The following is a 12,021-nucleotide window of genomic DNA, read 5'->3' on the forward strand; positions in this document are numbered from 1 at the left end:
AATGGTTTCACCTCGTGCAGCCGTGCTTTGCGACGGAGTATATGGCTGGCGGAAACCACGAGTAGTCGAAAAGCGCAGAGTCCGGGGGCGTCATAACGTGAAGATATTTCAATCTAGTTCTATTCCATTTGTGCCACGAGCACTCCACAAATGGCCAAAAAATGTCAGCCCTCGACCATTTCGCCTGTCTGGCCCGCCACGTGACAACAACTGCGAGACGTCGCCATCGGATATGACTTGTACACACTCTTTATGCATGACTAGGCTGAACAATATATATGCCTTTTCCGTCCTTATCCTTCCACTAGTGGTCAAAATATTTGTGGTATGCGCCCACTTCACCTGTCTCTCACGCGACTTCACAAAACCGCGAAAAGTGCTCGCGTCGAAGAGAGGTGTGCGGAATAAAGTGTTCACTGCTCCTTTTCCACTATAAGGTCGATGTTTGTGTGTGTGTGTCTGTGTGTGTGTGTGCGTGTGTGTTTGTGTGTGTGTTTGTGTGTGTGTCTCTGTGTGTGTGTGTGCGTGTGTGGTCTTTTGAACTGCAGACACTGGCAAGCTGCTTTCTGTAGCTGGTTTGTAGCTGTAGTCGGTTCAACTCACTCTGATAGTGCTGGGATAAATACAACAGCAGATCCAACGAGTTTGAATCTATATGCAGCGAAGCTTTGTGTGAGTGCATAAAGAGCCAAAACACGAGTACACACTCACACGCATACCAACACCCACTCGCACACACACACGCAAGCGCGGGTCTATGCTAATATACCGAGCCTTTTGTTAAGCGGTGTTTCTGATCATTGCTTCAGAGGCAGCATGCGCAAACGTACGTAGTGCAATTCGAATCCATTCTATTCGCAAGAAGCGGTTACTTGCTCATTACCGTGCAGCCGCAGATGCACGAACGCGAGCCTTCTGGATCTTTTATTTTGTTTACCCCGCACGGCCGGCGCCGCTGATGCACGGAGGCAAGCGCCGTATGGTGGCGCTGCAAGGAACCCAGCGGCGCCCGTGCTCTGCTGTCATCGGTGGGCCTATTCGACAAGGGAACAGCCAAGCCGCAGCGCCTAGGGTCACGAAACCCGGTGAGGTTCGCACAGAAAAGCGTCGCTTTTAAGACATTCCACGGTAGACGAGTGGCTATGCGTTGCGCAGCTGACCCCGATGTAGCGGGTTCAATTCCGGCTGCGGCGGTCGCATTCCGATGGAGGCGGATGCAATAACGCTTCGGTAGCGTGCGCTGGGTGTCCGCTAAAGAACTGCAGGCAGTCAAACTTAATTCGGAGCGCCCCCCCCCCCCCCCTCTTCGCACCAGGCGTGCCTCATGATCATATAGTGGTTTTGGCACGTAGAAAGCCGTAACTGATTAATTAAGAAAAATGCCTTGACCTGCGAAAGAACGTGATCGATTTTGCTCGTATGAGTGTTAATCCAAAGGCGCTGCAACGAATTGCTTCAGCTATGCTGTGCTAATGCGGCGGATTTTATTTTTAGAGCACTTAAGCGATGCAGTTTGCGTCACTTAGTGCTTTATCTTCGTAGAGGCAAGTCCTGGAAAGTGCGCCCTTAGGAATGACCACTGTAGACTGCCTGAAGGAGCACCTTCATGGAGCTTATATAAAGAAGCTCAATAATTTATCTATTAATTTATTCAGAAAACGTCACAGGCTCCTCAGGAGTATAGTGTGAGGGGGGATTATACAATACATATCTTCATAAGTGGAAGCAGTGCAAAAAATTTAGAGAGATAACAAGTATATGAGACGTATACTAAGGCCCATAAAACGAGGTGACAATACATAATAGCGCAACGCGATATACACTGCCGGAATGAATGGTGACATACACAATGTAAGGGTACATTATTTAACACTGTCAAATTTTACAAGGTCAATGTAAGGGCACATCTCTTGACACTGCAAAACACAGAAGTAGGCGAGAAGCGTGTACATAATGAAGACAAAATTAATGAAAGCAATTGGTCACGAAACCATAGCGGGTACTTCATGACGAAACTTAACAGGGTCATGAATTTGGACAACATTGTCATGGAGACGATTCCGCAGTGCAATTGCTAGTGGTAAAGCTGATGAATTGAAAGCATTTGTGTGTCCATAGATACGTTTGAAGGAGCGGTTGTTGTACAAACGGCGAGACGTTCGTAACGGTTGGGAGAGAGGGGGAGAGGCGGTTTGGTGCTGACGGTTTCTTATTTTATGAAATAAGCAGATTATACCAACCTTTCTGCGTGATTCTGAGGAAGATAATGACAGATAAGATTACAGATAAGGACAGATATTATTTGTAACACTGGAATGACGGCTGTAGCCTTTGGCGATGAAGGGCCTGCGGCAATCAGGAAGAAGGCGCAACGACCGCTGATTGCCTTCATGCGAGACACGGGGCTGTTCGACACCTGGTGACACACACGGTGACACTGATAGGAAGCTCGGGCGGAACAATCCCCGGCTGTGTATGCCAAGCTGACCCCGCCTGCTGCAACTCCACCACCATCACCTCTTTGGCGATGAAACGCGCGGCACGACTTTTAACACGTTGGAGAGCGTTGATAATATAGGTTTGATGAGGTGACCAAATTGATGACGTGTATTCAATTTGAGTACTTGCGAATGTTAGATGTGCGAGTGATCTGGTCGAAGTAGCAGCGTAGTGAAGGTTTAGTTGAAGGTAGCCTAGGGTGCGTGATGTGTGTGCTGTGATTTTATCCATGGGAGTTGTCCAAGAAAGTTTGGGTGAAAGATGCACGCCAAAGTACTTGTAAGACATTATCGTGCTACGTGGTAGCTATTAAGAATGTAGTTAGATTTTGAAGCTGGTTTGTTGTGGGTGAAGGTCATTAGTTTACATTTATCGGTATTAAGAGACAATTTCCAGCGTGGGCACGACTTAGTTACGAGATCCAGGTCCTGTTGAAGAGCAAGATGATCAGCTGAAGTAGAAATTCTACGGTAGATAACGCAATCGTCTGCGAAAAGTCGCATGTTAGAGGAGATACCCACTGGCAGACCATCGATGTAAATTCTGTAAATTATGTCAATTTAAATTTCCCTTCTGCCTGCTTATTCCTGGTGTCTTACTTTGACATACCGATAGAATAGATGAGCGATATAGTGCCAGTTTGGATGCTCAGAAAGATGAATTTTGCCACATATACAAAACTTTCTCTCTTGTGAGAGGATCTTGTGAGATCTTGTGCGACCATTTGTGACTCTAATTGCAATTTCTGTAAGGCCACGCACGTCAGCGAACTCACTGCAATTTCCTTCTTTCCTTCCCTCCGCTCTCTCCCTGTTATCTTTGTTTTCCCCCTTTCCCGTTCCCCCGGTGTAGGGTAGCCAACCGGACGTGATTCTGGTTAACCTCCCTACCTTCTTCTTATCTCCTTCCCTCCTCCTGTGAGAGGATGTCTTTTGTAGATTCGTGCTCCGCAGATGTCGGTGTTAAGGTTTTACTTCTCGAATCTTGCTCCACCTGGCGCATTTTTGCGGAACTCGTGTGATTAATTTTTTTTCATTTCTTTTCTGCTGGAAGAGAGAGAGAGACCGGTGCTTCTTTAAGAATTCTGCAACTATCCTAAATCACTCTCGGCTTCGCTGAAACGGCGTTCAGATAATTTGGAAGGTCCGAATACATGCCGATTGTTCATGTCAACCCCGTGATGTGTGAAATACCATCAATGCAGCCCTTTGTCAACTATGAAAGACAGCGTTCTCCTCTGCATCATGGCAGGCTTCGGGCTCCATCGTCAGCCTTAGGAAAGAAGACGCCCTATACCGACGTCCACTACCGCATGTGCGTCTTTCAACCCGACCATCACCGCCGGTTCCAACCGCCCACAGCCAACGCGAGCGTAAATGTCGTGTAGCCCGTAAGTTGCTAGAAGCAGTGTATAACATACATGCTTGAAGTTTGAAGTAGTAAAGGTAAGGCGCAGAAGACCAGGACTCAAGAATAAGAACACAAACGACAGGACCGGCTACAGGCGCCGGTCCTGTCGTTGGTGTTCTTCTTCTTGAGTCCTGGTGTTCTGTTCTTCTTCTTGAGTCCTGGTCTTCTGAGCATTACCTTTACTACTTCAAGCATGAACCAACTAGCCCAAGCTAGAGATTTACTTGAACATACATGCTTCGTTGCGCTTCCTTGCGCTATCTTGTTCCATATAAACTAGCGTCCCAGGCGTCGTGCCACAAAGCACTGCTGTACACACGATTTTTTTTAGTTTTCATCCTTTTATGGCGTTGTACTTGCACACGAGATAAGCCTGGGCTGCACAGTTTTACGCTCTCGCTTCTTTAGGAAGTCTGCCACGCATTGTTGGTTTTGATGACAAACTGTACTTCCATTTGCCGGGTCCCCTCGTCTTTCTCGGTGGGCTCTTTAGCGCCAATGAAAAGCAGCGTCAAGTATTGTATAGGAAAACCTGTACCTTGCTCAGGCTATCGAATTTAAAAGAGTGAAGAAGGAACAACAAAAAAAGAAAGACAAGAAGCCGTGTAGTCCGCTTAAGATGCCCGTTATATCGCATCCAAACAAGTACGGGTTTTCCCTCTTATGGCGCATCGTGGAGTTCCACGTCATTGCATGAAGTCACATGATGCGTGGCAGTCGGCGACGGACACGGACGGGAAATGCCGACCTGTTTTTCCCGTAAACTTTCATACAATGATTACTAGAGGGAAGTCTGGCGCAAGTGTATACGGGAGCTGTAAGCATGCAGGGCGTTTCAGCAAGCATGTGAATGGTGGTTAGTGCATGGGTTTGCCTAAAGTTCGTCCTTTTGGGCTTCGTGAAATTGTAAACCCGTCATTTTCAGCAGAGTGCTGTCTAACAATAATTAAGTAAGTAAGTAAGTATTTATTTATTTATTTATTTATTTATTTATTTATCACACCCTCAGGGCCAGAGGCATTATAGAGGGGAGTGGTGCGAAAGGAAATGTGGTACATAGGAAATAACCCAAACACTGCAATTAATATGAACAAAACATAATACTAGAATACAAGATGTTCTTTGTTCTATACCATGTTAGCTGCTGTGCCAAAAAAAAGAGGCAATTCCTGGTTATACAGTGTTAGCTAAAGTTTCACGAAAAAGGCTGGTATCAGTAGTATTTACGATATCAGCGAGCAGGTGGTTACAATCTATACGCGTGCGAGAGAAAAAGACCGGGAAAAATGCTTTGTGCGGCATAGATAGGTCCCGATTTTAGGACGTTGATCAACACGCCGTGATACATAATGGCGCCTTCTAAAGAATTGCGTGTGCAGTGTAGGATGATGATAAATCCTATGAAAGACTGCTAGACGGGCAATTCTACGTCGAAAAGACCGCAAAGGAAGACTAAGATTATGTTTCATGAAAGAAATGCTCACAGCTATAATATAATTAGAAAAGATAAATCAAACTGAGTTATTTTGGACAAGTTCTAAGGCTGTTTGCAGGTTATTCTTGCCAGTATCTTATACAGAAATAGCAAGTAACGCATTGTAATTTAGGCCGTATTAGAGTTTCATAGAGCAGGTGTTTTAGGTTAGAAGGTGAGCTAGCGAAGTTACGGTGCAAGTATCCTAACATATGGTTAGCGTTGTTAATAAAGTATTCGGTGTAAATGGACCATGACAGGTATTCAGTAACATGGACATCTAAGTGTTTGTAAGAGGTAACTGTTTTAAAGGAACGCTGTTTAAGTATTAAGTGGCATGTTGGCGAAAAACATGGGATACATGTAGTACTTTACATTTGTTAATATTCAGTTCCATCAACACCAGTTAGATATTGCGTCATGGTCGAGTGGCAACCTGTTAACGTCGGATTCGTTGGTTACATCGCAAAAAATAACACAAATCATCAGTGAACAAGTGTACGCGAGAAGACAGTGTGAGCAGGAAGGCCGTTAATATAAATGAGAAAAAGGAGGGGGCCCGGAACTGAACCTTGGCGTACCCCAAAATTACATCGCTGAAAAAGGAATTAAAACCATTAACTGTAATAAACTGAGTGCTGCTTGTTAGAAAGAGCTTAATCCACGTGAGAAGGTTAGGATCGAGATTTAGTTTATTTAATTTGTACAAAAGAAGTCTGTGGCAAGCTTTGCCAAATACTTTAGAGAAATCTAAGAAAATACAGTCGGCAAAAGAAGAACGATCCAAAATTTGATGTAGCTCATGAGTGAATGAAGCCAGTTGTGTTTCACATGAGAAAGTTTTGCGAAAGCCGTGCTGAGCTGGGTTGAAAAATGAATTATACTCGAGGAATTTAACAAGGTTAGAAAAAAATGTGTGTTCAAGTAGTTTACAACATTACTAGTCAACGAAATGGGACGGGACGGTAGTTACTGGGTATGGTATGGTATGGTAAAACTTTAATAATTAAAGTCCTGCAGATCGTGAGCCTTCACGAAGCGGGCCACTCCCACGTGGGAACCGGAAGGCCGAGCCTCTCGGCCGCATCGTGGGCCTGCTGGACAGCCCAGAGTTGGTCAGCCAGAAGAGGACTGCGGAGAACCGCCTCCCACCTGGCCGAGCTGTTAGCGATGATAGAGCGTGACCGAGCACACCGCCAGAGCATATGGTCTAACGTGGCTATATCTCCACAATCGTGGCAGGTAGCGTTGGTGTAAGTATCCGGATAGATTTTATTTAAGAGCGATGGATTCGGATAGGTATTCGTATGTAGTAGACGGAGCGTTAATGCTTGAGCTCTATTGAGGCGCGGATGAGGAACAAAGTAGGTTCTACGGCTGAGATAGTAGTGTTTAGTGATCTCGTTGTAGGTGGAGGGCGTGTCCCTGTTCTCTGGGGAGTCGGCTTCCGATTGGTCGAGGGTAGCGCGGTGGGCAAGTTCATGCGCAGCCCCGTGAGCCGACTCGTTGAGGTTGGGAGGAGCACCGTTTATCTGACCCTGATGTGCCGGAAACCAATAAATGAAGTAGTGCGTGATTGCCTTGCCCCGAATAAGTCTGAGGGCCTGTTTGGAAACGGTTCCTTCTTCAAATGCTCTGACTGCAGATCTTGAATCACTATAGATGGCATCCCGTGAGTTATCCAGCAGGGCTAGCGCAATAGCCATTTGCTCAGCTATTTCGGAGTCCCTCGTCCGAACCGAGGCAGCATTGGTGATTCCTTGCCGACCATCAACAGTCACGATGGTGAACGCCTGACGTCCCTTACAAGAAGCGGCATCCACAAAGCTGACCTGTCGCTGATCACTGTGTATTTGCCTAAGGAGGTTGGCCGCCCTTGCCCTCCTTCTACCGCGATTATGATCGAGGTGCATGTTCCTAGGTATTGGCGCGACCGTAATGTTCTCACGAATCGACGGAGGAACGTCAGAGAACTCCTCTGCTACTCCATCGGGGTGATATCCGAGTTCCTGCAAGATGGATCTCCCTGCCTTCGTTGTTGTGAGGCGAGTTAGCTGTGCGCGCTCCTGGGCCTCTGCAATCTCTTCAAGAGTGTTATGAATACCAAGCTGCATTAAGCGCTCTGTACAAGTGTATACGGGTATCCCGAGAACCCGTTTGGTAATCTTCCTAAGCTGTGCAATCTGCAGGTATTGCGGACATATTTAGGGACTACTGAAAAAGCTTTGTAAGAATATGGGAACTACCCGCCGTGGTTGCTCAGTGCCTATGGTGTTAGGCTGCTGAGCACAAGGTCGCGGGATCAAATCCCGGCCATGGCGGCCGCATTTCGATGGGGGCGAAATGCGCAAACACACGTGTACTCAGATTTAGGTGCACGTTAAAGAACCCCAGGTGCTCGAAATTTCCGGAGTCCTCCACTACGGCGTGCCTCATAATCAGAAAGTGGTTTTGGCACGTAAAACCCCATAGTTTAAAGAATATGTGAACCAACAGCATTAGTACTCTTTAGGAATTTCGTGTTAATTGAGTCGCAGCCCGGAGAAGAGTTAGTATCGAGAGAATTAATTAGCTTTAGGACACCTGACGTTTCAACCATAGTTGGAGGCAGTTTTATATAGTCATATTCTTGTGTAGCAGGCAGAACACTCTTACACTTGGTGGAAAAGTTCTTGAGGAAAGTATCGTTCAAGAGAGTAGCCCGTTGCTCGCGTAGAACACGGGAATCCGAAGGGTCGTTCATGGCGATGTGGTCACTAGATGGGTGATTGAAAGTGCTCCCAAAATTTTTGCCGTTATTTTTTAGCATTGATGGAAGAGTGGTACACAAAAATCTATGCTTAGTAACGGTGGCAGAAAATGAGAAACAACCCTCGCTGTCGCCTTAGCAAAAGGCAACAGCAAGGTTTGGCCACTGTTCCCCGTAATGTTTCGAAAGTTGAAGTCACCGAGGACTACGATGGGCGATGAAGGAAAGTGCTTGCGTACATGGTAAATAGTGAGTATGCAGATGATACATCCATGTTTTTTTTCTCGTCTGATAATATTCTGAAGATAACTGACACTGCCAATTGGTTTCTTTCAGTACTGGCGATATGGTCATTGTATAATTCACAAAAAATTAACCCAGGTAAAACAAAGGCAATGATTTTTTCACCCGAAGAACACGTACAGATCAAATTCACCACCTCCAGTCTTAAATGTTAATTATACTGATTATGTTGATGAATTTACTTCTATTACTGTAGTCTGTACTTCTCCTATGACGTGGGACGCTCACGTAAATAAATTTTGCATTACTCTACCCAGATTTATTGGAATTTTTCCACGCTATAGTCATGGAGCTAGGACTCCATAACACCATTGATGAGCTAATAGAAGCTCACACAGCGGCTCAGATAATGAGACTTTCATCCACTAAGCCAGGGATTAAGATTTTAGAAGAAGCAGGAATCCAACCCAGACATGAACCGGCGACCAAAGTTAGCTTGACCCGGGAAACCAGAGCTCACATCATGGTTGACCCCATCCCGCGAAACATCCACCCAGTGCATAACCAAGGCAGAAGATTCGCGAGAGCCAAGTCCATCCTTAAAAGGATCAATCAGCAGAAGCTAGATGCCCTCTTTGTCGATGCTGCCAGATATGACAGTGGGGATAAGTTCGCTGTCACGGTGGTAGACGTGGGGGGCAACCTGGTCAATGCAGCCTCTGTTTATACTAAGTTTGCCCATGTGGCGGAGGAAGCGGCGATCGCTCTGGCTTTTCACAGCTCAAAAGTTCCCGCTATCATCTTCTCGGACTCGCGCACCGCGGTTAGATCGTTCTCGTCCGCCCTCATATCTGAACAGGCGTACAGTATTGTGATCAAAGCACTACGAAGGACTAGGGAGAGTACCGAAGGAGGATACCAAATCTCGTGGTTCCCAGCCCATCTAGACAGCTCAATTAACCCGCTTGGATGTAATCCTAACGAGCAGGCCCACCGGAGAGCGCGCGATTTCACGCACCGCGCTATCGCGGGTAGCCAGGCTTGGAACGAGGTCAACATCCACAAAGATCCATTAAGTACATTCCACGAAATTGTTTCTCATTATCGACTAGGCAGGAGGACATTTCCACCCCCTCACCCCAAATTGAATAAACCTCAGGCTACCACACTAAGACTCCTGCAAACCCGTACATATCCCACTCCTCGGTCTCTTCACAGGATAGATCCTGAACACTCACAGTCGTGCCCCAAATGTGGTCATGACTCATGCTCCTTTGACCACATGCTCTGGCTGTGCCCAGCCCTTAACGCCTCTCCACCCATCACGAAAGAACAATGGCAGGACTCTCTCAAGAGCAGCAATCTCAACATTCAACTCCAGGCTGTCCAGAGGGCCCACGACATTGCCGCGGGACTTGATCTCCCGGTTCCATCGTGGGCGGAGCCACCGACTTGATCTTCGGGAGCCTTCGGTTTGGCTCCCCGAGGTCTCGGTCCCTCAGGACTCAAATAAAGTTCTTGTCATGTCATGTCTTTAGAAAAAATGGTCCGGATCATTGCTGAAACCTCATACGATTCCCCAACGATGCTCCTAACGCCTGAAATGTATAACTGTTGGCGTAAACAAATTGTTTGAATACAGGTTTGCCTGTTACTATAAAAAAAGAACGACAGCAAAAAATGATCCCTTCTTCAACGGCATAGTAAAACTCACCCAGCATATTATGCCACATGAAACTAGAAAACGACATACTTATATCGTACCTCAATGTAGAACTAACTATGGTTTTGCTATGTTGACGTACATATTGTCTACATGCTTAAACGCTGAATTCTATGATATTGTCGGTTAGATGTGATTTTCTGCTATTCGGGAGTCATCCGTGACTTAGTTCTTGTTGACCTTATGCTGTAGAGCATTTTCATCACTAAATATAATTTTGCACACTTTTATCTGTACTAATTTACATGAAGGCTGCATTTTCATCAACGCCACCCGTCGCTTCTTCCAGACCTCCCATCTTGACGCTACTCTCAAACGAGAGTGTCGGTAGCGTTCCCGAAGAGTTTGGATTACAAAGTAGTCATGGTAGACTACAGCAAAAAAATTAAGGCACTGGTGTAAGTAGGGACTGAATGGCACAGACGCTTCCCATGAAGTAGTTTAAGGAAGAAACATAAGGACATAAAAAAAACATGCAAGGAATAACAGCTGAGGCCGGTGCATTGAAGCCACCACCATAATTAAAACTTTTAAAGAGCACGAGAGGTCGTTAACTGGGGCAATTCTTTCCGACTTATCAGTTGGGCAGGAGCGTCTTCCCCATTCCTCATAAGAAGCTCTCTAGAGCACAATCATCTACCCTCCACATGCTTCATACCAGGTCGTACCCTAGTCTTTATTCCCACAGCCAGTTCATCGAAGGCCTTGATCCAGCATGCCCAGATTGTGGCGCCGCTTCTACGCTAGCAAATCATATTGACCGCAAAAAAGACGGGGACAGAGGAAGAAAACACATAAACAGCACAGGCGGTATTTACTGCAAATCATATGATTTGCAGTAAATACCAACTAGGCAAAACTGAAGTTCTTCTGAAGCTTCTACGCTAGATCACATGCTCTGGCAGTGTCACTCATTACAGGGTCTTCAGCGCACGACCGAAGAGGAATGGAGCTCCATGCTCAGGAGCTCAGACCTTCTACATCAACACAGGGCCGTCCAGAGGGCCCGCGACGTGGCGGTGAGGCTCGGCCTACCCGCCCCGACGTGGGAGCGGCCCGCTGCTCTACCGCCTTGAACGGTAGCGTACCTGAGGGCCTAAATAAAGTTATGTCTGCCTGTCTGTCATCATGTTGTTGTCAGTGCAAATGTACTTCTATTTCTCAAGAAACAAAATAGAGAGAGATAGAAACTTCAATGATACGCTGCAGACGTTAGCCTGGCTGATCGCCGTTCACTCTGCTCCAGGTGCTGGGTGAAAGATATGGTACACACAGTGATCACATTAATATACAAACAGCCCGTACCGTAATGAACAGAAAGATATGATATTTTGCATAGGGGTCTTGTGAACTAAAGTGTTCAGAATCTTTGTGCTACGTTATGCCAGACCGTTGGCCTAGCGCAATAGTCTCTTGAACACACACACTGTCATCTTACGTTGTTCACACCGCATAGCCCACCCGCTATGCATACGACTTCCGTTTTTCAAGATTGAATAACAAGGACAACGTATATATCGACCAGTATGCAAAAATACGTGTGCAATGATGAGATAAATTTTCATTACTGGTGGAGAGGCTGAAGCAGGCAAGATTCGCTTTGGGATAAGAACGTGCAATTCCTTCTGCCAAGAAGACGTGCAGTGCGTGCAGTGCAAGCGTATCGCAAAAATTTATGAGTACAAAATTATGGAATGCGTAACAAACAGACAAAACAATCGGCCAGTGACGGACAAGCTCCACAGCGGGAAAGATTGCATAAAATAAAATATATTTTGTGCCTAGTCAACGCACCCATCTTGCCATTCCCTATTCCGACATAACATGCGTGTGCTTTTATCGATCTGGTTGATCGCGATGCACCGCGTGGTGACAGAGCGGGGAAAACCCCGAGCCAATAGTTCCTAGTTACTACAGTTGGAT

The sequence above is a fragment of the Dermacentor albipictus genome, chromosome 5 (assembly GCF_038994185.2).
Source record: "Dermacentor albipictus isolate Rhodes 1998 colony chromosome 5, USDA_Dalb.pri_finalv2, whole genome shotgun sequence".
Classification (NCBI taxonomy): Eukaryota; Metazoa; Arthropoda; class Arachnida; order Ixodida; family Ixodidae; genus Dermacentor; species Dermacentor albipictus.